Raw genomic sequence first — 18,634 nt, 5'->3', positions numbered from 1 at the left:
ACTCCAGTGAGCCACGTCATGTGAGGATCTTCTGCATGTACCTTTGTTATGCAAGTAGCGCATTTATTTAATTTTTTAGTTACGATGACAACATCAGCACGAGTTGTCTCTAAGGTATGGCGCACACAAGTAGTTTCCGTGGTGTAGCGGTTATCACGTCTGCCTAACACGCAGAAGGTCCCCGGTTCGATCCCGGGCGGAAACACTTTTTCATCATTAAAAACAAGTCATAGTAACATGCATCTGCTTCCATCTGTACCCAAAAACCTTCGTAATCGCCTTCACACGTCGGATCAGAGTGTCAATTGCTCACATCAAATATGAAATTCATTTGATACTGCCGCCGAGCATTTTGCATCGACTCAGCCACTCATGTGCGATCAGTTTGCACAAAACGCTAGGGCTCGTCCGGGATTTGAACCCAGGACCTCCTGCACCCGAAGCAGGAACCATACCCCTAGACCAACGAGCCATCTGACATGGCGAATGACTATTATTTCAGTGCACTGGGTGCCTCGATGTGGTCCAGGGTGCTCTGGAAAGTCTCGTGTAGGCTGGCGGGATGGGGGCGGCGCGAATTCCCGCGGTCGGCGGCCTTCCTGGGCTATTGGTACCTTCATGTAGAGCTGCCGCTGGGCTCGCACTCCCTGCTGCTAAGAAAGTGATTGCTTTTGCTGCTATGACTTGCAATCACGACTGCGGGAAACGCCGCTATCTCGTTAGGGGTGCTACGGCAGACACCCTCTCGAGCACCCCGAAGACTTCTTGAGCCCTCGGCTGTAATGGTTTCCAGGCTGTCAAAAGAACCGTCGCGTGTGCATTCGCGGACGGGAGAGAGGCTGAGGTAATTTCGAGTGAACGGGGATGGACTCCTCCCGTCCGCAGTTTCCGTAGTGTAGCGGTTATCACGTCTGCTTTACACGCAGAAGGTCCCCGGTTCGATCCCGGGCGGGAACAGTATTTTCTTGCCTATGTCGTATTGTACTCCAGTGAGCCACGTCATGTGAGGATCTTCTGCATGTACCTTTGTTATGCAAGTAGCGCATTTATTTAATTTTTTAGTTACGATGACAACATCAGCACGAGTTGTCTCTAAGGTATGGCGCACACAAGTAGTTTCCGTGGTGTAGCGGTTATCACGTCTGCCTAACACGCAGAAGGTCCCCGGTTCGATCCCGGGCGGAAACACTTTTTCATCATTAAAAACAAGACATAGTAACATGCATCTGCTTCCATCTGTACCCAAAAACCTTCGTAATCGCCTTCACACGTCGGATCAGAGTGTCAATTGCTCACATCAAATATGAAATTCATTTGATACTGCCGCCGAGCATTTTGCATCGACTCAGCCACTCATGTGCGATCAGTTTGCACAAAACGCTAGGGCTCGTCCGGGATTTGAACCCAGGACCTCCTGCACCCGAAGCAGGAATCATACCCCTAGACCAACGAGCCATCTGACATGGCGAATGACTATTATTTCAGTGCACTGGGTGCCTCGATGTGGTCCAGGGTGCTCTGGAAAGTCTCGTGTAGGCTGGCGGGATGGGGGCGGCGCGAATTCCCGCGGTCGGCGGCCTTCCTGGGCTATTGGTACCTTCATGTAGAGCTGCCGCTGGGCTCGCACTCCCTGCTGCTAAGAAAGTGATTGCTTTTGCTGCTATGACTTGCAATCACGACTGCGGGAAACGCCGCTATCTCGTTAGGGGTGCTACGGCAGACACCCTCTCGAGCACCCCGAAGACTTCTTGAGCCCTCGGCTGTAATGGTTTCCAGGCTGTCAAAAGAACCGTCGCGTGTGCATTCGCGGACGGGAGAGAGGCTGAGGTAATTTCGAGTGAACGGGGATGGACTCCTCCCGTCCGCAGTTTCCGTAGTGTAGCGGTTATCACGTCTGCTTTACACGCAGAAGGTCCCCGGTTCGATCCCGGGCGGGAACAGTATTTCCTTGCCTGTGTCGCATTGTACTACAGTGAGCTACGTCATGTGAGGATCTTCTGCATGTACCTTTGTTATGCAAGAAGCGCATTTATTTAATTTTTTAGTTACGATGTCAACATCAGCACGAGTTGTCTCTAAGGTATGGCGCACACAAGTAGTTTCCGTGGTGTAGCGGTTATCACGTCTGCCTAACACGCAGAAGGCCCCCGGTTCGATCCCGGGCGGAAACACTTTTTCATCATTAAAAACAAGACATAGTAACATGCATCTGCTTCCATCTGTACCCAAAAACCTTCGTAATCGCCTTCACACGTCGGATCAGAGTGTCAATTGCTCACATCAAATATGAAATTCATTTGATACTGCCGCCGAGCATTTTGCATCGACTCAGCCACTCATGTGCGATCAGTTTGCACAAAACGCTAGGGCTCGTCCGGGATTTGAACCCGGGACCTCCTGCACCCAAAGCAGGAATCATACCCCTAGACCAACGAGCCATCTGACATGGCGAATGACTATTATTTCAGTGCACTGGGTCCTCGATGTGCCGCTGGGCTCGCACTCCCTGCTGCTAAGAAAGTGATTGCTTTTGCTGCTATGACTTGCAATCACGACTGCGGGAAACGCCGCTATCTCGTTAGGGGTGCTACGGCAGACACCCTCTCGAGCACCCCGAAGACTTCTTGAGCCCTCGGCTGTAATGGTTTCCAGGCTGTCAAAAGAACCGTCGCGTGTGCATTCGCGGACGGGAGAGAGGCTGAGGTAATTTCGAGTGAACGGGGATGGACTCCTCCCGTCCGCAGTTTCCGTAGTGTAGCGGTTATCACGTCTGCTTTACACGCAGAAGGTCCCCGGTTCGATCCCGGGCGGGAACAGTATTTTCTTGCCTATGTCGTATTGTACTCCAGTGAGCCACGTCATGTGAGGATCTTCTGCATGTACCTTTGTTATGCAAGTAGCGCATTTATTTAATTTTTTAGTTACGATGACAACATCAGCACGAGTTGTCTCTAAGGTATGGCGCACACAAGTAGTTTCCGTGGTGTAGCGGTTATCACGTCTGCCTAACACGCAGAAGGTCCCCGGTTCGATCCCGGGCGGAAACACTTTTTCATCATTAAAAACAAGACATAGTAACATGCATCTGCTTCCATCTGTACCCAAAAACCTTCGTAATCGCCTTCACACGTCGGATCAGAGTGTCAATTGCTCACATTAAATATGAAATTCATTTGATACTGCCGCCGAGCATTTTGCATCGACTCAGCCACTCATGTGCGATCAGTTTGCACAAAACGCTAGGGCTCGTCCGGGATTTGAACCCAGGACCTCCTGCACCCGAAGCAGGAATCATACCCCTAGACCAACGAGCCATCTGACATGGCGAATGACTATTATTTCAGTGCACTGGGTGCCTCGATGTGGTCCAGGGTGCTCTGGAAAGTCTCGTGTAGGCTGGCGGGATGGGGGCGGCGCGAATTCCCGCGGTCGGCGGCCTTCCTGGGCTATTGGTACCTTCATGTAGAGCTGCCGCTGGGCTCGCACTCCCTGCTGCTAAGAAAGTGATTGCTTTTGCTGCTATGACTTGCAATCACGACTGCGGGAAACGCCGCTATCTCGTTAGGGGTGCTACGGCAGACACCCTCTCGAGCACCCCGAAGACTTCTTGAGCCCTCGGCTGTAATGGTTTCCAGGCTGTCAAAAGAACCGTCGCGTGTGCATTCGCGGACGGGAGAGAGGCTGAGGTAATTTCGAGTGAACGGGGATGGACTCCTCCCGTCCGCAGTTTCCGTAGTGTAGCGGTTATCACGTCTGGTTTACACGCAGAAGGTCCCCGGTTCGATCCCGGGCGGGAACAGTATTTTCTTGCCTATGTCGTATTGTACTCCAGTGAGCCACGTCATGTGAGGATCTTCTGCATGTACCTTTGTTATGCAAGTAGCGCATTTATTTAATTTTTTAGTTACGATGACAACATCAGCACGAGTTGTCTCTAAGGTATGGCGCACACAAGTAGTTTCCGTGGTGTAGCGGTTATCACGTCTGCCTAACACGCAGAAGGTCCCCGGTTCGATCCCGGGCGGAAACACTTTTTCATCATTAAAAACAAGACATAGTAACATGCATCTGCTTCCATCTGTACCCAAAAACCTTCGTAATCGCCTTCACACGTCGGATCAGAGTGTCAATTGCTCACATCAAATATGAAATTCATTTGATACTGCCGCCGAGCATTTTGCATCGACTCAGCCACTCATGTGCGATCAGTTTGCACAAAACGCTAGGGCTCGTCCGGGATTTGAACCCGGGACCTCCTGCACCCGAAGCAGGAATCATACCCCTAGACCAACGAGCCATCTGACATGGCGAATGACTATTATTTCAGTGCACTGGGTGCCTCGATGTGGTCCAGGGTGCTCTGGAAAGTCTCGTGTAGGCTGGCGGGATGGGGGCGGCGCGAATTCCCGCGGTCGGCGGCCTTCCTGGGCTATTGGTACCTTCATGTAGAGCTGCCGCTGGGCTCGCACTCCCTGCTGCTAAGAAAGTGATTGCTTTTGCTGCTATGACTTGCAATCACGACTGCGGGAAACGCCGCTATCTCGTTAGGGGTGCTACGGCAGACACCCTCTCGAGCACCCCGAAGACTTCTTGAGCCCTCGGCTGTAATGGTTTCCAGGCTGTCAAAAGAACCGTCGCGTGTGCATTCGCGGACGGGAGAGAGGCTGAGGTAATTTCGAGTGAACGGGGATGGACTCCTCCCGTCCGCAGTTTCCGTAGTGTAGCGGTTATCACGTCTGCTTTACACGCAGAAGGTCCCCGGTTCGATCAAGGGCGGGAACAGTATTTTCTTGCCTATGTCGTATTGTACTCCAGTGAGCCACGTCATGTGAGGATCTTCTGCATGTACCTTTGTTATGCAAGTAGCGCATTTATTTAATTTTTTAGTTACGATGACAACATCAGCACGAGTTGTCTCTAAGGTATGGCGCACACAAGTAGTTTCCGTGGTGTAGCGGTTATCACGTCTGCCTAACACGCAGAAGGTCCCCGGTTCGATCCCGGGCGGAAACACTTTTTCATCATTAAAAACAAGACATAGTAACATGCATCTGCTTCCATCTGTACCCAAAAACCTTCGTAATCGCCTTCACACGTCGGATCAGAGTGTCAATTGCTCACATCAAATATGAAATTCATTTGATACTGCCGCCGAGCATTTTGCATCGACTCAGCCACTCATGTGCGATCAGTTTGCACAAAACGCTAGGGCTCGTCCGGGATTTGAACCCGGGACCTCCTGCACCCGAAGCAGGAATCATACCCCTAGACCAACGAGCCATCTGACATGGCGAATGACTATTATTTCAGTGCACTGGGTGCCTCGATGTGGTCCAGGGTGCTCTGGAAAGTCTCGTGTTGGCTGGCGGGATGGGGGCGGCGCGAATTCCCGCGGTCGGCGGCCTTCCTGGGCTATTGGTACCTTCATGTAGAGCTGCCGCTGGGCTCGCACTCCCTGCTGCTAAGAAAGTGATTGCTTTTGCTGCTATGACTTGCAATCACGACTGCGGGAAACGCCGCTATCTCGTTAGGGGTGCTACGGCAGACACCCTCTCGAGCACCCCGAAGACTTCTTGAGCCCTCGGCTGTAATGGTTTCCAGGCTGTCAAAAGAACCGTCGCGTGTGCATTCGCGGACGGGAGAGAGGCTGAGGTAATTTCGAGTGAACGGGGATGGACTCCTCCCGTCCGCAGTTTCCGTAGTGTAGCGGTTATCACGTCTGCTTTACACGCAGAAGGTCCCCGGTTCGATCCCGGGCGGGAACAGTATTTTCTTGCCTATGTCGTATTGTACTCCAGTGAGCCACGTCATGTGAGGATCTTCTGCATGTACCTTTGTTATGCAAGTAGCGCATTTATTTAATTTTTTAGTTACGATGACAACATCAGCACGAGTTGTCTCTAAGGTATGGCGCACACAAGTAGTTTCCGTGGTGTAGCGGTTATCACGTCTGCCTAACACGCAGAAGGTCCCCGGTTCGATCCCGGGCGGAAACACTTTTTCATCATTAAAAACAAGACATAGTAACATGCATCTGCTTCCATCTGTACCCAAAAACCTTCGTAATCGCCTTCACACGTCGGATCAGAGTGTCAATTGCTCACATCAAATATGAAATTCATTTGATACTGCCGCCGAGCATTTTGCATCGACTCAGCCACTCATGTGCGATCAGTTTGCACAAAACGCTAGGGCTCGTCCGGGATTTGAACCCGGGACCTCCTGCACCCGAAGCAGGAATCATACCCCTAGACCAACGAGCCATCTGACATGGCGAATGACTATTATTTCAGTGCACTGGGTGCCTCGATGTGGTCCAGGGTGCTCTGGAAAGTCTCGTGTTGGCTGGCGGGATGGGGGCGGCGCGAATTCCCGCGGTCGGCGGCCTTCCTGGGCTATTGGTACCTTCATGTAGAGCTGCCGCTGGGCTCGCACTCCCTGCTGCTAAGAAAGTGATTGCTTTTGCTGCTATGACTTGCAATCACGACTGCGGGAAACGCCGCTATCTCGTTAGGGGTGCTACGGCAGACACCCTCTCGAGCACCCCGAAGACTTCTTGAGCCCTCGGCTGTAATGGTTTCCAGGCTGTCAAAAGAACCGTCGCGTGTGCATTCGCGGACGGGAGAGAGGCTGAGGTAATTTCGAGTGAACGGGGATGGACTCCTCCCGTCCGCAGTTTCCGTAGTGTAGCGGTTATCACGTCTGCTTTACACGCAGAAGGTCCCCGGTTCGATCCCGGGCGGGAACAGTATTTTCTTGCCTATGTCGTATTGTACTCCAGTGAGCCACGTCATGTGAGGATCTTCTGCATGTACCTTTGTTATGCAAGTAGCGCATTTATTTAATTTTTTAGTTACGATGACAACATCAGCACGAGTTGTCTCTAAGGTATGGCGCACACAAGTAGTTTCCGTGGTGTAGCGGTTATCACGTCTGCCTAACACGCAGAAGGTCCCCGGTTCGATCCCGGGCGGAAACACTTTTTCATCATTAAAAACAAGACATAGTAACATGCATCTGCTTCCATCTGTACCCAAAAACCTTCGTAATCGCCTTCACACGTCGGATCAGAGTGTCAATTGCTCACATCAAATATGAAATTCATTTGATACTGCCGCCGAGCATTTTGCATCGACTCAGCCACTCATGTGCGATCAGTTTGCACAAAACGCTAGGGCTCGTCCGGGATTTGAACCCGGGACCTCCTGCACCCGAAGCAGGAATCATACCCCTAGACCAACGAGCCATCTGACATGGCGAATGACTATTATTTCAGTGCACTGGGTGCCTCGATGTGGTCCAGGGTGCTCTGGAAAGTCTCGTGTAGGCTGGCGGGATGGGGGCGGCGCGAATTCCCGCGGTCGGCGGCCTTCCTGGGCTATTGGTACCTTCATGTAGAGCTGCCGCTGGGCTCGCACTCCCTGCTGCTAAGAAAGTGATTGCTTTTGCTGCTATGACTTGCAATCACGACTGCGGGAAACGCCGCTATCTCGTTAGGGGTGCTACGGCAGACACCCTCTCGAGCACCCCGAAGACTTCTTGAGCCCTCGGCTGTAATGGTTTCCAGGCTGTCAAAAGAACCGTCGCGTGTGCATTCGCGGACGGGAGAGAGGCTGAGGTAATTTCGAGTGAACGGGGATGGACTCCTCCCGTCCGCAGTTTCCGTAGTGTAGCGGTTATCACGTCTGCTTTACACGCAGAAGGTCCCCGGTTCGATCAAGGGCGGGAACAGTATTTTCTTGCCTATGTCGTATTGTACTCCAGTGAGCCACGTCATGTGAGGATCTTCTGCATGTACCTTTGTTATGCAAGTAGCGCATTTATTTAATTTTTTAGTTACGATGACAACATCAGCACGAGTTGTCTCTAAGGTATGGCGCACACAAGTAGTTTCCGTGGTGTAGCGGTTATCACGTCTGCCTAACACGCAGAAGGTCCCCGGTTCGATCCCGGGCGGAAACACTTTTTCATCATTAAAAACAAGACATAGTAACATGCATCTGCTTCCATCTGTACCCAAAAACCTTCGTAATCGCCTTCACACGTCGGATCAGAGTGTCAATTGCTCACATCAAATATGAAATTCATTTGATACTGCCGCCGAGCATTTTGCATCGACTCAGCCACTCATGTGCGATCAGTTTGCACAAAACGCTAGGGCTCGTCCGGGATTTGAACCCGGGACCTCCTGCACCCGAAGCAGGAATCATACCCCTAGACCAACGAGCCATCTGACATGGCGAATGACTATTATTTCAGTGCACTGGGTGCCTCGATGTGGTCCAGGGTGCTCTGGAAAGTCTCGTGTAGGCTGGCGGGATGGGGGCGGCGCGAATTCCCGCGGTCGGCGGCCTTCCTGGGCTATTGGTACCTTCATGTAGAGCTGCCGCTGGGCTCGCACTCCCTGCTGCTAAGAAAGTGATTGCTTTTGCTGCTATGACTTGCAATCACCACTGCGGGAAACGCCGCTATCTCGTTAGGGGTGCTACGGCAGACACCCTCTCGAGCACCCCGAAGACTTCTTGAGCCCTCGGCTGTAATGGTTTCCAGGCTGTCAAAAGAACCGTCGCGTGTGCATTCGCGGACGGGAGAGAGGCTGAGGTAATTTCGAGTGAACGGGGATGGACTCCTCCCGTCCGCAGTTTCCGTAGTGTAGCGGTTATCACGTCTGCTTTACACGCAGAAGGTCCCCGGTTCGATCCCGTGCGGGAACAGTATTTTCTTGCCTATGTCGTATTGTACTCCAGTGAGCCACGTCATGTGAGGATCTTCTGCATGTACCTTTGTTATGCAAGTAGCGCATTTATTTAATTTTTTAGTTACGATGACAACATCAGCACGAGTTGTCTCTAAGGTATGGCGCACACAAGTAGTTTCCGTGGTGTATTGTTATCACGTCTGCCTAACACGCAGAAGGTCCCCGGTTCGATCCCGGGCGGAAACACTTTTTCATCATTAAAAACAAGACATAGTAACATGCATCTGCTTCCATCTGTACCCAAAAACCTTCGTAATCGCCTTCACACGTCGGATCAGAGTGTCAATTGCTCACATCAAATATGAAATTCATTTGATACTGCCGCCGAGCATTTTGCATCGACTCAGCCACTCATGTGCGATCAGTTTGCACAAAACGCTAGGGCTCGTCCGGGATTTGAACCCGGGACCTCCTGCACCCGAAGCAGGAATCATACCCCTAGACCAACGAGCCATCTGACATGGCGAATGACTATTATTTCAGTGCACTGGGTGCCTCGATGTGGTCCAGGGTGCTCTGGAAAGTCTCGTGTAGGCTGGCGGGATGGGGGCGGCGCGAATTCCCGCGGTCGGCGGCCTTCCTGGGCTATTGGTACCTTCATGTAGAGCTGCCGCTGGGCTCGCACTCCCTGCTGCTAAGAAAGTGATTGCTTTTGCTGCTATGACTTGCAATCACGACTGCGGGAAACGCCGCTATCTCGTTAGGGGTGCTACGGCAGACACCCTCTCGAGCACCCCGAAGACTTCTTGAGCCCTCGGCTGTAATGGTTTCCAGGCTGTCAAAAGAACCGTCGCGTGTGCATTCGCGGACGGGAGAGAGGCTGAGGTAATTTCGAGTGAACGGGGATGGACTCCTCCCGTCCGCAGTTTCCGTAGTGTAGCGGTTATCACGTCTGCTTTACACGCAGAAGGTCCCCGGTTCGATCCCGGGCGGGAACAGTATTTTCTTGCCTATGTCGTATTGTACTCCAGTGAGCCACGTCATGTGAGGATCTTCTGCATGTACCTTTGTTATGCAAGTAGCGCATTTATTTAATTTTTTAGTTACGATGACAACATCAGCACGAGTTGTCTCTAAGGTATGGCGCACACAAGTAGTTTCCGTGGTGTAGCGGTTATCACGTCTGCCTAACACGCAGAAGGTCCCCGGTTCGATCCCGGGCGGAAACACTTTTTCATCATTAAAAACAAGACATAGTAACATGCATCTGCTTCCATCTGTACCCAAAAACCTTCGTAATCGCCTTCACACGTCGGATCAGAGTGTCAATTGCTCACATCAAATATGAAATTCATTTGATACTGCCGCCGAGCATTTTGCATCGACTCAGCCACTCATGTGCGATCAGTTTGCACAAAACGCTAGGGCTCGTCCGGGATTTGAACCCGGGACCTCCTGCACCCGAAGCAGGAATCATACCCCTAGACCAACGAGCCATCTGACATGGCGAATGACTATTATTTCAGTGCACTGGGTGCCTCGATGTGGTCCAGGGTGCTCTGGAAAGTCTCGTGTAGGCTGGCGGGATGGGGGCGGCGCGAATTCCCGCGGTCGGCGGCCTTCCTGGGCTATTGGTACCTTCATGTAGAGCTGCCGCTGGGCTCGCACTCCCTGCTGCTAAGAAAGTGATTGCTTTTGCTGCTATGACTTGCAATCACGACTGCGGGAAACGCCGCTATCTCGTTAGGGGTGCTACGGCAGACACCCTCTCGAGCACCCCGAAGACTTCTTGAGCCCTCGGCTGTAATGGTTTCCAGGCTGTCAAAAGAACCGTCGCGTGTGCATTCGCGGACGGGAGAGAGGCTGAGGTAATTTCGAGTGAACGGGGATGGACTCCTCCCGTCCGCAGTTTCCGTAGTGTAGCGGTTATCACGTCTGCTTTACACGCAGAAGGTCCCCGGTTCGATCCCGGGCGGGAACAGTATTTTCTTGCCTATGTCGTATTGTACTCCAGTGAGCCACGTCATGTGAGGATCTTCTGCATGTACCTTTGTTATGCAAGTAGCGCATTTATTTAATTTTTTAGTTACGATGACAACATCAGCACGAGTTGTCTCTAAGGTATGGCGCACACAAGTAGTTTCTGTGGTGTAGCGGTTATCACGTCTGCCTAACACGCAGAAGGTCCCCGGTTCGATCCCGGGCGGAAACACTTTTTCATCATTAAAAACAAGACATAGTAACATGCATCTGCTTCCATCTGTACCCAAAAACCTTCGTAATCGCCTTCACACGTCGGATCAGAGTGTCAATTGCTCACATCAAATATGAAATTCATTTGATACTGCCGCCGAGCATTTTGCATCGACTCAGCCACTCATGTGCGATCAGTTTGCACAAAACGCTAGGGCTCGTCCGGGATTTGAACCCGGGACCTCCTGCACCCGAAGCAGGAATCATACCCCTAGACCAACGAGCCATCTGACATGGCGAATGACTATTATTTCAGTGCACTGGGTGCCTCGATGTGGTCCAGGGTGCTCTGGAAAGTCTCGTGTAGGCTGGCGGGATGGGGGCGGCGCGAATTCCCGCGGTCGGCGGCCTTCCTGGGCTATTGGTACCTTCATGTAGAGCTGCCGCTGGGCTCGCACTCCCTGTTGCTAAGAAAGTGATTGCTTTTGCTGCTATGACTTGCAATCACGACTGCGGGAAACGCCGCTATCTCGTTAGGGGTGCTACGGCAGACACCCTCTCGAGCACCCCGAAGACTTCTTGAGCCCTCGGCTGTAATGGTTTCCAGGCTGTCAAAAGAACCGTCGCGTGTGCATTCGCGGACGGGAGAGAGGCTGAGGTAATTTCGAGTGAACGGGGATGGACTCCTCCCGTCCGCAGTTTCCGTAGTGTAGCGGTTATCACGTCTGCTTTACACGCAGAAGGTCCCCGGTTCGATCCCGGGCGGGAACAGTATTTTCTTGCCTATGTCGTATTGTACTCCAGTGAGCCACGTCATGTGAGGATCTTCTGCATGTACCTTTGTTATGCAAGTAGCGCATTTATTTAATTTTTTAGTTACGATGACAACATCAGCACGAGTTGTCTCTAAGGTATGGCGCACACAAATAGTTTCCGTGGTGTAGCGGTTATCACGTCTGCCTAACACGCAGAAGGTCCCCGGTTCGATCCCGGGCGGAAACACTTTTTCATCATTAAAAACAAGACATAGTAACATGCATCTGCTTCCATCTGTACCCAAAAACCTTCGTAATCGCCTTCACACGTCGGATCAGAGTGTCAATTGCTCACATCAAATATGAAATTCATTTGATACTGCCGCCGAGCATTTTGCATCGGCTCAGCCACTCATGTGCGATCAGTTTGCACAAAACGCTAGGGCTCGTCCGGGATTTGAACCCGGGACCTCCTGCACCCGAAGCAGGAATCATACCCCTAGACCAACGAGCCATCTGACATGGCGAATGACTATTATTTCAGTGCACTGGGTGCCTCGATGTGGTCCAGGGTGCTCTGGAAAGTCTCGTGTAGGCTGGCGGGATGGGGGCGGCGCGAATTCCCGCGGTCGGCGGCCTTCCTGGGCTATTGGTACCTTCATGTAGAGCTGCCGCTGGGCTCGCACTCCCTGCTGCTAAGAAAGTGATTGCTTTTGCTGCTATGACTTGCAATCACGACTGCGGGAAACGCCGCTATCTCGTTAGGGGTGCTACGGCAGACACCCTCTCGAGCACCCCGAAGACTTCTTGAGCCCTCGGCTGTAATGGTTTCCAGGCTGTCAAAAGAACCGTCGCGTGTGCATTCGCGGACGGGAGAGAGGCTGAGGTAATTTCGAGTGAACGGGGATGGACTCCTCCCGTCCGCAGTTTCCGTAGTGTAGCGGTTATCACGTCTGCTTTACACGCAGAAGGTCCCCGGTTCGATCCCGGGCGGGAACAGTATTTTCTTGCCTATGTCGTATTGTACTCCAGTGAGCCACGTCATGTGAGGATCTTCTGCATGTACCTTTGTTATGCAAGTAGCGCATTTATTTAATTTTTTAGTTACGATGACAACATCAGCACGAGTTGTCTCTAAGGTATGGCGCACACAAGTAGTTTCCGTGGTGTAGCGGTTATCACGTCTGCCTAACACGCAGAAGGTCCCCGGTTCGATCCCGGGCGGAAACACTTTTTCATCATTAAAAACAAGACATAGTAACATGCATCTGCTTCCATCTGTACCCAAAAACCTTCGTAATCGCCTTCACACGTCGGATCAGAGTGTCAATTGCTCACATCAAATATGAAATTCATTTGATACTGCCGCCGAGCATTTTGCATCGACTCAGCCACTCATGTGCGATCAGTTTGCACAAAACGCTAGGGCTCGTCCGGGATTTGAACCCGGGACCTCCTGCACCCGAAGCAGGAATCATACCCCTAGACCAACGAGCCATCTGACATGGCGAATGACTATTATTTCAGTGCACTGGGTGCCTCGATGTGGTCCAGGGTGCTCTGGAAAGTCTCGTGTAGGCTGGCGGGATGGGGGCGGCGCGAATTCCCGCGGTCGGCGGCCTTCCTGGGCTATTGGTACCTTCATGTAGAGCTGCCGCTGGGCTCGCACTCCCTGCTGCTAAGAAAGTGATTGCTTTTGCTGCTATGACTTGCAATCACGACTGCGGGAAACGCCGCTATCTCGTTAGGGGTGCTACGGCAGACACCCTCTCGAGCACCCCGAAGACTTCTTGAGCCCTCGGCTGTAATGGTTTCCAGGCTGTCAAAAGAACCGTCGCGTGTGCATTCGCGGACGGGAGAGAGGCTGAGGTAATTTCGAGTGAACGGGGATGGACTCCTCCCGTCCGCAGTTTCCGTAGTGTAGCGGTTATCACGTCTGCTTTACACGCAGAAGGTCCCCGGTTCGATCAAGGGCGGGAACAGTATTTTCTTGCCTATGTCGTATTGTACTCCAGTGAGCCACGTCATGTGAGGATCTTCTGCATGTACCTTTGTTATGCAAGTAGCGCATTTATTTAATTTTTTAGTTACGATGACAACATCAGCACGAGTTGTCTCTAAGGTATGGCGCACACAAGTAGTTTCCGTGGTGTAGTGGTTATCACGTCTGCCTAACACGCAGAAGGTCCCCGGTTCGATCCCGGGCGGAAACACTTTTTCATCATTAAAAACAAGACATAGTAACATGCATCTGCTTCCATCTGTACCCAAAAACCTTCGTAATCGCCTTCACACGTCGGATCAGAGTGTCAATTGCTCACATCAAATATGAAATTCATTTGATACTGCCGCCGAGCATTTTGCATCGACTCAGCCACTCATGTGCGATCAGTTTGCACAAAACGCTAGGGCTCGTCCGAGATTTGAACCCGGGACCTCCTGCACCCGAAGCAGGAATCATACCCCTAGACCAACGAGCCATCTGACATGGCGAATGACTATTATTTCAGTGCACTGGGTGCCTCGATGTGGTCCAGGGTGCTCTGGAAAGTCTCGTGTTGGCTGGCGGGATGGGGGCGGCGCGAATTCCCGCGGTCGGCGGCCTTCCTGGGCTATTGGTACCTTCATGTAGAGCTGCCGCTGGGCTCGCACTCCCTGCTGCTAAGAAAGTGATTGCTTTTGCTGCTATGACTTGCAATCACGACTGCGGGAAACGCCGCTATCTCGTTAGGGGTGCTACGGCAGACACCCTCTCGAGCACCCCGAAGACTTCTTGAGCCCTCGGCTGTAATGGTTTCCAGGCTGTCAAAAGAACCGTCGCGTGTGCATTCGCGGACGGGAGAGAGGCTGAGGTAATTTCGAGTGAACGGGGATGGACTCCTCCCGTCCGCAGTTTCCGTAGTGTAGCGGTTATCACGTCTGCTTTACACGCAGAAGGTCCCCGGTTCGATCCCGGGCGGGAACAGTATTTTCTTGCCTATGTCGTATTGTACTCCAGTGAGCCACGTCATGTGAGGATCTTCTGCATGTACCTTTGTTATGCAAGTAGCGCATTTATTTAATTTTTTAGTTACGATGTCAACATCAGCACGAGTTGTCTCTAAGGTATGTCGCACACAAGTAGTTTCCGTGGTGTAGCGGTTATCACGTCTGCCTAACACGCAGAAGGTCCCCGGTTCGATCCCGGGCGGAAACACTTTTTCATCATTAAAAACAAGACATAGTAACATGCATCTGCTTCCATCTGTACCCAAAAACCTTCGTAATCGCCTTCACACGTCGGATCAGAGTGTCAATTGCTCACATCAAATATGAAATTCATTTGATACTGCCGCCGAGCATTTTGCATCGACTCAGCCACTCATGTGCGATCAGTTTGCACAAAACGCTAGGGCTCGTCCGGGATTTGAACCCGGGACCTCCTGCACCCGAAGCAGGAATCATACCCCTAGACCAACGAGCCATCTGACATGGCGAATGACTATTATTTCAGTGCACTGGGTGCCTCGATGTGGTCCAGGGTGCTCTGGAAAGTCTCGTGTTGGCTGGCGGGATGGGGGCGGCGCGAATTCCCGCGGTCGGCGGCCTTCCTGGGCTATTGGTACCTTCATGTAGAGCTGCCGCTGGGCTCGCACTCCCTGCTGCTAAGAAAGTGATTGCTTTTGCTGCTATGACTTGCAATCACGACTGCGGGAAACGCCGCTATCTCGTTAGGGGTGCTACGGCAGACACCCTCTCGAGCACCCCGAAGACTTCTTGAGCCCTCGGCTGTAATGGTTTCCAGGCTGTCAAAAGAACCGTCGCGTGTGCATTCGCGGACGGGAGAGAGGCTGAGGTAATTTCGAGTGAACGGGGATGGACTCCTCCCGTCCGCAGTTTCCGTAGTGTAGCGGTTATCACGTCTGCTTTACACGCAGAAGGTCCCCGGTTCGATCCCGGGCGGGAACAGTATTTTCTTGCCTATGTCGTATTGTACTCCAGTGAGCCACGTCATGTGAGGATCTTCTGCATGTACCTTTGTTATGCAAGTAGCGCATTTATTTAATTTTTTAGTTACGATGACAACATCAGCACGAGTTGTCTCTAAGGTATGGCGCACACAAGTAGTTTCCGTGGTGTAGCGGTTATCACGTCTGCCTAACACGCAGAAGGTCCCCGGTTCGATCCCGGGCGGAAACACTTTTTCATCATTAAAAACAAGACATAGTAACATGCATCTGCTTCCATCTGTACCCAAAAACCTTCGTAATCGCCTTCACACGTCGGATCAGAGTGTCAATTGCTCACATCAAATATGAAATTCATTTGATACTGCCGCCGAGCATTTTGCATCGACTCAGCCACTCATGTGCGATCAGTTTGCACAAAACGCTAGGGCTCGTCCGGGATTTGAACCCGGGACCTCCTGCACCCGAAGCAGGAATCATACCCCTAGACCAACGAGCCATCTGACATGGCGAATGACTATTATTTCAGTGCACTGGGTGCCTCGATGTGGTCCAGGGTGCTCTGGAAAGTCTCGTGTTGGCTCGCGGGATGGGGGCGGCGCGAATTCCCGCGGTCGGCGGCCTTCCTGGGCTATTGGTACCTTCATGTAGAGCTGCCGCTGGGCTCGCACTCCCTGCTGCTAAGAAAGTGATTGCTTTTGCTGCTATGACTTGCAATCACGACTGCGGGAAACGCCGCTATCTCGTTAGGGGTGCTACGGCAGACACCCTCTCGAGCACCCCGAAGACTTCTTGAGCCCTCGGCTGTAATGGTTTCCAGGCTGTCAAAAGAACCGTCGCGTGTGCATTCGCGGACGGGAGAGAGGCTGAGGTAATTTCGAGTGAACGGGGATGGACTCCTCCCGTCCGCAGTTTCCGTAGTGTAGCGGTTATCACGTCTGCTTTACACGCAGAAGGTCCCCGGTTCGATCCCGAGCGGGAACAGTATTTTCTTGCCTATGTCGTATTGTACTCCAGTGAGCCACGTCATGTGAGGATCTTCTGCATGTACCTTTGTTATGCAAGTAGCGCATTTATTTAATTTTTTAGTTACGATGACAACATCAGCACGAGTTGTCTCTAAGGTATGGCGCACACAAGTAGTTTCCGTGGTGTAGCGGTTATCACGTCTGCCTAACACGCAGAAGGTCCCCGGTTCGATCCCGGGCGGAAACACTTTTTCATCATTAAAAACAAGACATAGTAACATGCATCTGCTTCCATCTGTACCCAAAAACCTTCGTAATCGCCTTCACACGTCGGATCAGAGTGTCAATTGCTCACATCAAATATGAAATTCATTTGATACTGCCGCCGAGCATTTTGCATCGACTCAGCCACTCATGTGCAATCAGTTTGCACAAAACGCTAGGGCTCGTCCGGGATTTGAACCCGGGACCTCCTGCACCCGAAGCAGGAATCATACCCCTAGACCAACGAGCCATCTGACATGGCGAATGACTATTATTTCAGTGCACTGGGTGCCTCGATGTGGTCCAGGGTGCTCTGGAAAGTCTCGTGTTGGCTGGCGGGATGGGGGCGGCGCGAATTCCCGCGGTCGGCGGCCTTCCTGGGCTATTGGTACCTTCATGTAGAGCTGCCGCTGGGCTCGCACTCCCTGCTGCTAAGAAAGTGATTGCTTTTGCTGCTATGACTTGCAATCACGACTGCGGGAAACGCCGCTATCTCGTTAGGGGTGCTACGGCAGACACCCTCTCGAGCACCCCGAAGACTTCTTGAGCCCTCGGCTGTAATGGTTTCCAGGCTGTCAAAAGAACCGTCGCGTGTGCATTCGCGGACGGGAGAGAGGCTGAGGTAATTTCGAGTGAACGGGGATGGACTCCTCCCGTCCGCAGTTTCCGTAGTGTAGCGGTTATCACGTCTGCTTTACACGCAGAAGGTCCCCGGTTCGATCCCGGGCGGGAACAGTATTTTCTTGCCTATGTCGTATTGTACTCCAGTGAGCCACGTCATGTGAGGATCTTCTGCATGTACCTTTGTTATGCAAGTAGCGCATTTATTTAATTTTTTAGTTACGATGACAACATCAGCACGAGTTGTCTCTAAGGTATGGCGCACACAAGTAGTTTCCGTGGTGTAGCGGTTATCACGTCTGCCTAACACGCAGAAGGTCCCCGGTTCGATCCCGGGCGGAAACACTTTTTCATCATTAAAAACAAGACATAGTAACATGCATCTGCTTCCATCTGTACCCAAAAACCTTCGTAATCGCCTTCACACGTCGGATCAGAGTGTCAATTGCTCACATCAAATATGAAATTCATTTGATACTGCCGCCGAGCATTTTGCATCGACTCAGCCACTCATGTGCGATCAGTTTGCACAAAACGCTAGGGCTCGTCCGGGATTTGAACCCGGGACCTCCTGCACCCGAAGCAGGAATCATACCCCTAGACCAACGAGCCATCTGACATGGCGAATGACTATTATTTCAGTGCACTGGGTGCCTCGATGTGGTCCAGGGTGCTCTGGAAAGTCTCGTGTAGGCTGGCGGGATGGGGGCGGCGCGAATTCCCGCGGTCGGCGGCCTTCCTGGGCTATTGGTACCTTCATGTAGAGCTGCCGCTGGGCTCGCACTCCCTGCTGCTAAGAAAGTGATTGCTTTTGCTGCTATGACTTGCAATCACGACTGCGGGAAACGCCGCTATCTCGTTAGGGGTGCTACGGCAGACACCCTCTCGAGCACCCCGAAGACTTCTTGAGCCCTCGGCTGTAATGGTTTCCAGGCTGTCAAAAGAACCGTCGCGTGTGCATTCGCGGACGGGAGAGAGGCTGAGGTAATTTCGAGTGAACGGGGATGGACTCCTCCCGTCCGCAGTTTCCGTAGTGTAGCGGTTATCACGTCTGCTTTACACGCAGAAGGTCCCCGGTTCGATCCCGGGCGGGAACAGTATTTTCTTGCCTATGTCGTATTGTACTCCAGTGAGCCACGTCATGTGAGGATCTTCTGCATGTACCTTTGTTATGCAAGTAGCGCATTT

At 52.1% G+C, this 18,634-nt stretch overlaps 57 non-coding genes across 57 annotated transcripts; 38 read left to right on the top strand and 19 right to left on the bottom strand.

The window, feature by feature from the left end:
• Positions 1–132: 132 nt before the first annotated feature.
• Trnav-aac (transfer RNA valine (anticodon AAC)) lies at positions 133–205 on the top strand. The gene has a single exon. It is a non-coding gene; the product is annotated as a tRNA-Val (tRNA).
• Positions 206–400: 195 nt separating this feature from the next.
• On the bottom strand, positions 401–472 carry Trnap-cgg (transfer RNA proline (anticodon CGG)). The gene has a single exon. It is a non-coding gene; the product is annotated as a tRNA-Pro (tRNA).
• A 412-nt stretch (positions 473–884) lies between these two features.
• On the top strand, positions 885–957 carry Trnav-uac (transfer RNA valine (anticodon UAC)). Its single transcript has one exon. It is a non-coding gene; the product is annotated as a tRNA-Val (tRNA).
• A 158-nt stretch (positions 958–1,115) lies between these two features.
• Positions 1,116–1,188, top strand: Trnav-aac (transfer RNA valine (anticodon AAC)). Its single transcript has one exon. It is a non-coding gene; the product is annotated as a tRNA-Val (tRNA).
• A 195-nt stretch (positions 1,189–1,383) lies between these two features.
• Positions 1,384–1,455, bottom strand: Trnap-cgg (transfer RNA proline (anticodon CGG)). Its single transcript has one exon. It is a non-coding gene; the product is annotated as a tRNA-Pro (tRNA).
• Positions 1,456–1,867: 412 nt separating this feature from the next.
• On the top strand, positions 1,868–1,940 carry Trnav-uac (transfer RNA valine (anticodon UAC)). Its single transcript has one exon. It is a non-coding gene; the product is annotated as a tRNA-Val (tRNA).
• Positions 1,941–2,098: 158 nt separating this feature from the next.
• Trnav-aac (transfer RNA valine (anticodon AAC)) lies at positions 2,099–2,171 on the top strand. Its single transcript has one exon. It is a non-coding gene; the product is annotated as a tRNA-Val (tRNA).
• A 195-nt stretch (positions 2,172–2,366) lies between these two features.
• Positions 2,367–2,438, bottom strand: Trnap-ugg (transfer RNA proline (anticodon UGG)). The gene has a single exon. It is a non-coding gene; the product is annotated as a tRNA-Pro (tRNA).
• Positions 2,439–2,743: 305 nt separating this feature from the next.
• On the top strand, positions 2,744–2,816 carry Trnav-uac (transfer RNA valine (anticodon UAC)). The gene has a single exon. It is a non-coding gene; the product is annotated as a tRNA-Val (tRNA).
• Positions 2,817–2,974: 158 nt separating this feature from the next.
• Positions 2,975–3,047, top strand: Trnav-aac (transfer RNA valine (anticodon AAC)). The gene has a single exon. It is a non-coding gene; the product is annotated as a tRNA-Val (tRNA).
• Positions 3,048–3,242: 195 nt separating this feature from the next.
• Trnap-cgg (transfer RNA proline (anticodon CGG)) lies at positions 3,243–3,314 on the bottom strand. Its single transcript has one exon. It is a non-coding gene; the product is annotated as a tRNA-Pro (tRNA).
• Positions 3,315–3,726: 412 nt separating this feature from the next.
• On the top strand, positions 3,727–3,799 carry Trnav-uac (transfer RNA valine (anticodon UAC)). Its single transcript has one exon. It is a non-coding gene; the product is annotated as a tRNA-Val (tRNA).
• Positions 3,800–3,957: 158 nt separating this feature from the next.
• Positions 3,958–4,030, top strand: Trnav-aac (transfer RNA valine (anticodon AAC)). Its single transcript has one exon. It is a non-coding gene; the product is annotated as a tRNA-Val (tRNA).
• Positions 4,031–4,225: 195 nt separating this feature from the next.
• Positions 4,226–4,297, bottom strand: Trnap-cgg (transfer RNA proline (anticodon CGG)). The gene has a single exon. It is a non-coding gene; the product is annotated as a tRNA-Pro (tRNA).
• Positions 4,298–4,709: 412 nt separating this feature from the next.
• Positions 4,710–4,782, top strand: Trnav-uac (transfer RNA valine (anticodon UAC)). The gene has a single exon. It is a non-coding gene; the product is annotated as a tRNA-Val (tRNA).
• A 158-nt stretch (positions 4,783–4,940) lies between these two features.
• Positions 4,941–5,013, top strand: Trnav-aac (transfer RNA valine (anticodon AAC)). Its single transcript has one exon. It is a non-coding gene; the product is annotated as a tRNA-Val (tRNA).
• A 195-nt stretch (positions 5,014–5,208) lies between these two features.
• On the bottom strand, positions 5,209–5,280 carry Trnap-cgg (transfer RNA proline (anticodon CGG)). The gene has a single exon. It is a non-coding gene; the product is annotated as a tRNA-Pro (tRNA).
• A 412-nt stretch (positions 5,281–5,692) lies between these two features.
• Positions 5,693–5,765, top strand: Trnav-uac (transfer RNA valine (anticodon UAC)). The gene has a single exon. It is a non-coding gene; the product is annotated as a tRNA-Val (tRNA).
• A 158-nt stretch (positions 5,766–5,923) lies between these two features.
• Trnav-aac (transfer RNA valine (anticodon AAC)) lies at positions 5,924–5,996 on the top strand. The gene has a single exon. It is a non-coding gene; the product is annotated as a tRNA-Val (tRNA).
• A 195-nt stretch (positions 5,997–6,191) lies between these two features.
• Positions 6,192–6,263, bottom strand: Trnap-cgg (transfer RNA proline (anticodon CGG)). The gene has a single exon. It is a non-coding gene; the product is annotated as a tRNA-Pro (tRNA).
• Positions 6,264–6,675: 412 nt separating this feature from the next.
• Positions 6,676–6,748, top strand: Trnav-uac (transfer RNA valine (anticodon UAC)). The gene has a single exon. It is a non-coding gene; the product is annotated as a tRNA-Val (tRNA).
• Positions 6,749–6,906: 158 nt separating this feature from the next.
• Trnav-aac (transfer RNA valine (anticodon AAC)) lies at positions 6,907–6,979 on the top strand. The gene has a single exon. It is a non-coding gene; the product is annotated as a tRNA-Val (tRNA).
• Positions 6,980–7,174: 195 nt separating this feature from the next.
• On the bottom strand, positions 7,175–7,246 carry Trnap-cgg (transfer RNA proline (anticodon CGG)). Its single transcript has one exon. It is a non-coding gene; the product is annotated as a tRNA-Pro (tRNA).
• A 412-nt stretch (positions 7,247–7,658) lies between these two features.
• Positions 7,659–7,731, top strand: Trnav-uac (transfer RNA valine (anticodon UAC)). Its single transcript has one exon. It is a non-coding gene; the product is annotated as a tRNA-Val (tRNA).
• Positions 7,732–7,889: 158 nt separating this feature from the next.
• On the top strand, positions 7,890–7,962 carry Trnav-aac (transfer RNA valine (anticodon AAC)). Its single transcript has one exon. It is a non-coding gene; the product is annotated as a tRNA-Val (tRNA).
• Positions 7,963–8,157: 195 nt separating this feature from the next.
• Positions 8,158–8,229, bottom strand: Trnap-cgg (transfer RNA proline (anticodon CGG)). Its single transcript has one exon. It is a non-coding gene; the product is annotated as a tRNA-Pro (tRNA).
• Positions 8,230–8,641: 412 nt separating this feature from the next.
• Trnav-uac (transfer RNA valine (anticodon UAC)) lies at positions 8,642–8,714 on the top strand. The gene has a single exon. It is a non-coding gene; the product is annotated as a tRNA-Val (tRNA).
• Positions 8,715–8,872: 158 nt separating this feature from the next.
• Positions 8,873–8,944, top strand: Trnav-aac (transfer RNA valine (anticodon AAC)). The gene has a single exon. It is a non-coding gene; the product is annotated as a tRNA-Val (tRNA).
• Positions 8,945–9,139: 195 nt separating this feature from the next.
• Trnap-cgg (transfer RNA proline (anticodon CGG)) lies at positions 9,140–9,211 on the bottom strand. The gene has a single exon. It is a non-coding gene; the product is annotated as a tRNA-Pro (tRNA).
• A 412-nt stretch (positions 9,212–9,623) lies between these two features.
• Trnav-uac (transfer RNA valine (anticodon UAC)) lies at positions 9,624–9,696 on the top strand. Its single transcript has one exon. It is a non-coding gene; the product is annotated as a tRNA-Val (tRNA).
• Positions 9,697–9,854: 158 nt separating this feature from the next.
• Trnav-aac (transfer RNA valine (anticodon AAC)) lies at positions 9,855–9,927 on the top strand. Its single transcript has one exon. It is a non-coding gene; the product is annotated as a tRNA-Val (tRNA).
• A 195-nt stretch (positions 9,928–10,122) lies between these two features.
• On the bottom strand, positions 10,123–10,194 carry Trnap-cgg (transfer RNA proline (anticodon CGG)). Its single transcript has one exon. It is a non-coding gene; the product is annotated as a tRNA-Pro (tRNA).
• A 412-nt stretch (positions 10,195–10,606) lies between these two features.
• Trnav-uac (transfer RNA valine (anticodon UAC)) lies at positions 10,607–10,679 on the top strand. The gene has a single exon. It is a non-coding gene; the product is annotated as a tRNA-Val (tRNA).
• A 158-nt stretch (positions 10,680–10,837) lies between these two features.
• Positions 10,838–10,910, top strand: Trnav-aac (transfer RNA valine (anticodon AAC)). The gene has a single exon. It is a non-coding gene; the product is annotated as a tRNA-Val (tRNA).
• A 195-nt stretch (positions 10,911–11,105) lies between these two features.
• On the bottom strand, positions 11,106–11,177 carry Trnap-cgg (transfer RNA proline (anticodon CGG)). Its single transcript has one exon. It is a non-coding gene; the product is annotated as a tRNA-Pro (tRNA).
• Positions 11,178–11,589: 412 nt separating this feature from the next.
• Trnav-uac (transfer RNA valine (anticodon UAC)) lies at positions 11,590–11,662 on the top strand. The gene has a single exon. It is a non-coding gene; the product is annotated as a tRNA-Val (tRNA).
• A 158-nt stretch (positions 11,663–11,820) lies between these two features.
• On the top strand, positions 11,821–11,893 carry Trnav-aac (transfer RNA valine (anticodon AAC)). Its single transcript has one exon. It is a non-coding gene; the product is annotated as a tRNA-Val (tRNA).
• A 195-nt stretch (positions 11,894–12,088) lies between these two features.
• Trnap-cgg (transfer RNA proline (anticodon CGG)) lies at positions 12,089–12,160 on the bottom strand. Its single transcript has one exon. It is a non-coding gene; the product is annotated as a tRNA-Pro (tRNA).
• Positions 12,161–12,572: 412 nt separating this feature from the next.
• Trnav-uac (transfer RNA valine (anticodon UAC)) lies at positions 12,573–12,645 on the top strand. Its single transcript has one exon. It is a non-coding gene; the product is annotated as a tRNA-Val (tRNA).
• Positions 12,646–12,803: 158 nt separating this feature from the next.
• Trnav-aac (transfer RNA valine (anticodon AAC)) lies at positions 12,804–12,876 on the top strand. The gene has a single exon. It is a non-coding gene; the product is annotated as a tRNA-Val (tRNA).
• Positions 12,877–13,071: 195 nt separating this feature from the next.
• On the bottom strand, positions 13,072–13,143 carry Trnap-cgg (transfer RNA proline (anticodon CGG)). Its single transcript has one exon. It is a non-coding gene; the product is annotated as a tRNA-Pro (tRNA).
• A 412-nt stretch (positions 13,144–13,555) lies between these two features.
• Positions 13,556–13,628, top strand: Trnav-uac (transfer RNA valine (anticodon UAC)). Its single transcript has one exon. It is a non-coding gene; the product is annotated as a tRNA-Val (tRNA).
• A 158-nt stretch (positions 13,629–13,786) lies between these two features.
• Positions 13,787–13,859, top strand: Trnav-aac (transfer RNA valine (anticodon AAC)). The gene has a single exon. It is a non-coding gene; the product is annotated as a tRNA-Val (tRNA).
• Positions 13,860–14,054: 195 nt separating this feature from the next.
• Trnap-cgg (transfer RNA proline (anticodon CGG)) lies at positions 14,055–14,126 on the bottom strand. The gene has a single exon. It is a non-coding gene; the product is annotated as a tRNA-Pro (tRNA).
• A 412-nt stretch (positions 14,127–14,538) lies between these two features.
• Trnav-uac (transfer RNA valine (anticodon UAC)) lies at positions 14,539–14,611 on the top strand. Its single transcript has one exon. It is a non-coding gene; the product is annotated as a tRNA-Val (tRNA).
• Positions 14,612–14,769: 158 nt separating this feature from the next.
• Positions 14,770–14,842, top strand: Trnav-aac (transfer RNA valine (anticodon AAC)). The gene has a single exon. It is a non-coding gene; the product is annotated as a tRNA-Val (tRNA).
• A 195-nt stretch (positions 14,843–15,037) lies between these two features.
• Trnap-cgg (transfer RNA proline (anticodon CGG)) lies at positions 15,038–15,109 on the bottom strand. Its single transcript has one exon. It is a non-coding gene; the product is annotated as a tRNA-Pro (tRNA).
• Positions 15,110–15,521: 412 nt separating this feature from the next.
• On the top strand, positions 15,522–15,594 carry Trnav-uac (transfer RNA valine (anticodon UAC)). Its single transcript has one exon. It is a non-coding gene; the product is annotated as a tRNA-Val (tRNA).
• Positions 15,595–15,752: 158 nt separating this feature from the next.
• On the top strand, positions 15,753–15,825 carry Trnav-aac (transfer RNA valine (anticodon AAC)). The gene has a single exon. It is a non-coding gene; the product is annotated as a tRNA-Val (tRNA).
• A 195-nt stretch (positions 15,826–16,020) lies between these two features.
• On the bottom strand, positions 16,021–16,092 carry Trnap-cgg (transfer RNA proline (anticodon CGG)). Its single transcript has one exon. It is a non-coding gene; the product is annotated as a tRNA-Pro (tRNA).
• A 412-nt stretch (positions 16,093–16,504) lies between these two features.
• Positions 16,505–16,577, top strand: Trnav-uac (transfer RNA valine (anticodon UAC)). Its single transcript has one exon. It is a non-coding gene; the product is annotated as a tRNA-Val (tRNA).
• A 158-nt stretch (positions 16,578–16,735) lies between these two features.
• Trnav-aac (transfer RNA valine (anticodon AAC)) lies at positions 16,736–16,808 on the top strand. Its single transcript has one exon. It is a non-coding gene; the product is annotated as a tRNA-Val (tRNA).
• A 195-nt stretch (positions 16,809–17,003) lies between these two features.
• On the bottom strand, positions 17,004–17,075 carry Trnap-cgg (transfer RNA proline (anticodon CGG)). Its single transcript has one exon. It is a non-coding gene; the product is annotated as a tRNA-Pro (tRNA).
• Positions 17,076–17,487: 412 nt separating this feature from the next.
• Trnav-uac (transfer RNA valine (anticodon UAC)) lies at positions 17,488–17,560 on the top strand. The gene has a single exon. It is a non-coding gene; the product is annotated as a tRNA-Val (tRNA).
• Positions 17,561–17,718: 158 nt separating this feature from the next.
• On the top strand, positions 17,719–17,791 carry Trnav-aac (transfer RNA valine (anticodon AAC)). The gene has a single exon. It is a non-coding gene; the product is annotated as a tRNA-Val (tRNA).
• Positions 17,792–17,986: 195 nt separating this feature from the next.
• Positions 17,987–18,058, bottom strand: Trnap-cgg (transfer RNA proline (anticodon CGG)). Its single transcript has one exon. It is a non-coding gene; the product is annotated as a tRNA-Pro (tRNA).
• Positions 18,059–18,470: 412 nt separating this feature from the next.
• Trnav-uac (transfer RNA valine (anticodon UAC)) lies at positions 18,471–18,543 on the top strand. Its single transcript has one exon. It is a non-coding gene; the product is annotated as a tRNA-Val (tRNA).
• Positions 18,544–18,634: the final 91 nt, after the last annotated feature.

Source organism: Schistocerca gregaria, chromosome 2 (assembly GCF_023897955.1).
Source record: "Schistocerca gregaria isolate iqSchGreg1 chromosome 2, iqSchGreg1.2, whole genome shotgun sequence".
NCBI classification, from domain to species: domain Eukaryota; kingdom Metazoa; phylum Arthropoda; class Insecta; order Orthoptera; family Acrididae; genus Schistocerca; species Schistocerca gregaria.
The sequence above is the reverse complement of the archived record's forward strand: the minus strand, read 5'-3'. Positions and strand labels throughout refer to the sequence as shown.